The sequence below is a fragment of the Anabrus simplex genome, chromosome 13 (genome assembly GCF_040414725.1).
Source record: "Anabrus simplex isolate iqAnaSimp1 chromosome 13, ASM4041472v1, whole genome shotgun sequence".
Classification (NCBI taxonomy): domain Eukaryota; kingdom Metazoa; phylum Arthropoda; class Insecta; order Orthoptera; family Tettigoniidae; genus Anabrus; species Anabrus simplex.
In genome coordinates, this window is record NC_090277.1 from 10,565,710 (window position 1) to 10,571,709 (window position 6,000).

The following is a 6,000-nucleotide window of genomic DNA, read 5'->3' on the forward strand; positions in this document are numbered from 1 at the left end:
TTGAGCCACAAAACCTTTCTTTCTTTCTTAAGTGCTGTAAAGACACAATATAAATATTTGGAGGCTTTAGTCAACACAAGCAGGGTAGGGGCAGGGCTTTACAGTTGAGAAGAACCTGTGTGAGGTGGAATGCCATATATCTGTGCAAATTCTTTGATTATTTCTCACTAAATATTGGTCTTAAGACTGGTTTGAAACAACTTTCCATGTGATGATATCCAAGGCCGCACACCACTTCCTGAACAGAAGCATGTGAATGCGGAAGATGGGTCCATGCGCATACTACTATGTTGTGGGTGCTCCCCTGAATAAGGCTCCTGGACCAGACAAACTGCCTGCTGAACTGTGGAAAAAAGCTGAAGGATGAACTCTTCAAAATCACCAAGTACTGCTGTGAAAACGGAGATATGCCAGAGGATTTTGTAGAAAGCAAAGCAGTACTTCTGCACAAAAAAGAATATTCAATGGAATGCTCCAATTACAGAATACTAAGCCTTGTTTCACATCCAGCAATAATATTCACATGCATTTAAGAAAACAGAATCAAAATGAAAATTGAGCAGAATCAAGATGATGATCAGTTTGGGTTCAGGAAAGGAGTAGGAAAGAGAGAAGCTATTATAGCACTTAAAACCATCTTGGAGAGAAGACCAGAGCTTAACAGAAATACATATATAGCTTTTGTGGACCTGGAAAAAGCTTTTGACAATGTTCAGTGGAAAAGAATGTTCAAAATTATGAAGGATATTCATTTGGACTAGAACGACAGAAAAGCAATACTAAACGTCTACATCAATCAAAGAATAAACATCAAAAGTAATGAAACAGTATGCAAGGTGAGGATTAGGAAAGGAGTAAAACAGGGGTGTTCCTTATCACCATTTCTATTTAATCTGTACATAGAAGAGGCCATGAAAATTTTAAAATCAAAAACACCTGGCATTAAAATAAATGGAACAACTGTACACTGTATTAGATTTGCAGATGATATTGCACTTCTGGCTGACAATGAGAAGAACATGCAGATCATGCTCAACAAATTAACATCCATCGTAAAAGATTTCCAACTTAATATAAATAAAACTAATGTTATTGTTGTAAACAAATCTAAAATGAAGCCAGAGGCACAGCTCAGAATTGGAAATATTTTAATAAAACAGGTGCACAAGTTCTGCTACTTAGGAACAGTTATTACCAATGACTACAGATGCACTGTTGAAATAAAAAGAATTATTTCCCTGTGTAAGAAAGCCTTTGAGGAGCAAAAGCAGCTCTTAATTAATAAATCCTTACATACTGAACAAAAGAAATTGTTTATCAAAACATTCATTTGGAGTGTGCTGCTATATGTCTGTGAAGGATAGACTCTCTTGAAGGAGGATGTGAAACGACTAGAGGCAGTGGAAATGTGGCTATGGAGGGAGATGACAAGAACCAGCTGGACTGAGAAGAAAACTAATGAAGCAGTGCTTAGAGAAATAAACATGCAGAGACGTTTCATAACAATGATAAAAACAAGAAAACATCACTTTTTGGTCATATTCTCCAGCATAATGACTTCCTAAGCAACTTGTTCAAAGGCAAGGTGATGGAAAAGAACGGCAGAGGGAAACCATGGAAGAAGATCGTTGAAGATGTAGTTGAGATGATGGGATGCCAAGGTTCTGGAGAGATGAAAAGGAATGCAGAGAGAAGAGATCAATGGTTGCAGTGACAAGGCAAAGCCTTCAGTTAAAGATGAACTTATAAACACATATGAAAACACTCACGGTACTAAATTAATGAGAGCCTACATCGGCTACCGTGTACACATGCAATAAATATACATAACATCCAGCTGTGGTAACATTAAGAGGTACTTATGTATAAAAATGAACAATCTACACAAATCATTCGTATAACCTATAGGTTGCACACATGAAAAATAAAATAAGCAAAACAGACTGAATAAGGAGACTGAAAGATACACTACTAACAAAAATAACATACATACATTATCATTATAGACTGTTATGCCTTTCAAACAACTTACTAAACGTCGCCACAATCCTCGATTTGCAACTAGTGCTGTGGCCTCATTTAGTTCTATACCTCTTAACTTTAAATCGTTAGAAACCGAGTCCAACCATCGTCGTCTGGGTCTCCCTCTACTTCTCTTACCCTCCATAACAGAGTCCATTATTCTCCTAGGTAACCTATCCTCCTCCATTTGCCTCACATGACCCCAACACCAAAGCCGGTTTATGCGTACAGCCTCATCCAGTGAGTTCATTCCTAAATTAGCCTTTATCTCCTCATTCTGAGTACCATCCCGCCATTGTTCCCACCTGTTTGTACCAGCAATCATTCTTGCTACTTTCATGTCTGTTACTTCTAACTTATGAATAAGATATCCTGAGTCCACCCAGCTTTCGCTCCCGAAAAGCAAAGTTGGTCTGAAAACAGACCGATGTATAGATAGTTTCGTCTGGGAGCTGACTTCCTTCTTACAGAATACTGATGATCACAACTGCGAGCTCACTGCATTAGCTTTACTACACCTTGATTCAATCTCACTTCCTATATTACCATCCTGGGAGAACACACAACCTAAATACTTGAAATTATCGACCTGTTCTAGCTTTGTATCACCAATCTGACATTCAATTCTGTTGAATTTCTTACCTACTGACATCAATTTAGTCTTCGAGAGGCTAATTTTCATACCATACTCATTGCACCTATTTTCAAGTTCCAAGATATTAGACTGCAGGCTTTCGGCACAGTCTGCCATTAAGACCAAGTCATCAGCATAGGCCAAACTGCTTACTACATTTCCACCTAACTGAATCCCACCCTGCCATTTTATACCTTTCAGCAGATGATCCATGTAAACTACGAACAGCAAAGGTGAAAGATTACAGCCTTGTCTAACTCCTGTAAGTACCCTGAACCAAGAACTCATTCTACCATCAATTCTCACTGAAGCCCAATTGTCAATATAAATGCCTTTGATTGATTTTAATAATCTATCATATAATATCAGAGAGGAATGTACCTTTCACAGAAAGGTTTTATTTCGCAGGTTTCCTTTTTTTGTTAATTCTCTGAGCAGATTGTTTAAAAAGCACGTGACTGCAGAAATTCTTTTTTTAAACAGTCAGGCACATTTTTTATCATTTTCTGAATATGAAATGCCAGCTCCGCGGTGTAGGGGTAGCGTTGACTACATCTTACATGGAGGTCCCAGGTTCAATCACCGTTCAGGTCAACGATTTTTACCTGGATGTGAGGGCTGGTTCAAGGTCCAATCAGCCTATATGATTACAATTGTGAGCAATTTGATGATGAGGTAACAGCTAAGAGGATTCGTCGTTCTAACCACGTGACACCTTGTAATCTGCAGGCCATCAGGCTGAGCAGTGGTCACTTTGTAGGCCATGACCTATTTCAGGCCTGTTGTGCCATGGAGTTTGGTTTGGTCTGGATATAAAATAACATAATTGAATGAGTAGAAGTTAAATTATAATTTCTGTGTGATTTAGATTTAGGTAAATGCTGCCTGACGTTCGTTATACTGGTGATAGTCTGCCTCTCTTGTGTATTTCTTGAAATGAATGTCTAGGGTTAGCTTGAGTTTTTCTGAATGATTTAGGCTTATGTAAGAATGTTATAATTTAAGATATAAAACCCTCCTCTTAAATATTACTGCTTTTACAAACTCAAACTGAATTAACATTATCTGAGCACAAATACAAATTGACAGTGCATTATAATTTTCCTCTAATATGACCACCATGATTTACACCAGAAATAAAATAAATTAATTTGAAAGTAAAGCACTTGGATTCTTTCCTTCTTAATTTGTTTACCTCCAGGGTTGGTTTTCCCCTCGGACTCAGCGAGGGATTCCACCTCTACCGCTTCAAGTGCAGTGTCCTGGAGCACGAGACTTTTGGTTGGGAAATGGAACTGGGGAGGAAAACCAGTACCTCGCACAGGCGGCCTCACCTGCTATGCTGAACAACGGCCTGAAGGGGGAATTGAACCCACTTCTACTCAGTCGACCTCCTGAGGCTGAGTGAACCCTGTTCCAGCCCTCGTACTACTTTTCAAATTTCGTGGCAAAGCCGGGAATTGAACCCGGGCCTCTGGGGGTGGCAGCTAATCATGGCTACCACTACACCATAGAGGCAGACAAAAAAACTTGAAAAAGATTAATGCCATAGTTAAGCAGTTTCTTTGATCAGAGTTTTCTAATGCAGACTAGGATTGACAATATTGTAATGAGATTTATTTAGACTTTATATTGTCAGATTTCTGGAATAGCATGTTAACAATTGTATTGTTTTATAACAAAGCAAGTGTGAAAACTGAAATGGAAAAATTAAGACATACCATACGATACCAATAAATCATATTTCAGATAATTGTTTGAAGCAATACCTTAACCTCATATTAAAAGGGTTTTATCAAATGTTATCAATTGTATCTTATGGATTGTAGGCCCAGGTTTATCAAATTTGTAATACCGGTACACAGTCTGTACGAAAAATATTTTTTTTTTCAGAACAGCTGTTTAGTTCTAAACAGTTATCCCTGTTGAATTGGAAAAAGGCAAACAAGAAAAAGACTAGACATTCTAAATTTCATGCCCATGCGTTTTCTGAATCAACCACCCTACAATGTGTTTATTTCTCGATTATGGGAATTAAATGTTATTTTATATCGGTTCAATTTCTACTCACCTGTGAAGAGAAATTCATGCTTGTAAATATCTTTCCATTCCACATGTAAGGCGTATCTTAATACCTTTTAATATTGCCGATCAATTTAACTACCGTAATGTTATAACCTCCTGCATCCCTTGAAAATATATGAGGATATATTATCACTCCAGATACACTAAGAGACATGATTGGAATCAAAGACATGCAAGGGACTGTAAACATTACCAAATGCCAGCCATGCATTCGAAGCTGAAGCACCCACAACAACATGGCGATGCGCGAAAGTGTTCAATATTCCGCATAGCATCAGCGAGCTCTCTGAGTCTAGATGAGTATTATTAAGGTCATTGATGACAGCATGTGCTACACTGACAAATGAAGTCCTATCACCCATTTGAGCAGGGTGTTCTGCCAGAGGTTTGGGGTTTTGCAGTAGTGAGTATATTTACAAACATCCTAAGCATTGTCTTTGAGATTTGCGTAGGAGAGGCCAAGATAGCAGTAGGATTGAAGCAAACCTTTCCTTTTCATGTTTGTATTATACAAGCCAAGCTCGATAGTTGTGGCTCAGACAAGTGTACATTCTATCTTGTAGATGCTGATGACATTCTTCATTTCAACAAATCAGGAAGATCTACTGACTAAGGTGCCTGAGAGGGCAGGTGACACTATTGGATATCATGCGATAAGGATGGACGTAGGGAAGGTTAAGTTGCTGACATTAAGATGCAAGCAGTATCAGGAACCAGATATTCATTAGAAAGTTAGAGATTCATACTGGCCACCTCAGAACAATAATTATAAATGCTAGAACAGCTAAATCTGAATCCCGTATAAAATATCATGTTCCTAAAATCTACAGTAGGAGAAACTTAACATTTTAAAACAACAAATTTAGAATATGTGCTTATGCAAATTCTCCTCTCCACAGACTATCTACAACAGTGCAAATCATCAAAATTACTCTCTGGAATTCAGCAAACCCATTCAAAACTTTCATTGGAGATTTTGGAAATTCTATATACCATAATCATAATAATATTTCATCCACTAACAAATTTGTAAATGGCTTTTTGTTACTATATATTTCTCTAATAAAATATATTTATTATTTAATTTAAATAATTTATGAATACTGACTGCAAAACAAATTTATGATCATTGCTTGTTTAGTCCCTCCAGTGTAACACTGATCATAAACTTTTGTCTGTCAGACTACCAACAAGTAAAGCACTTTAATAAGCATAAACCCAACATTTTACATACAATACAGAATATTATACTTGAACTA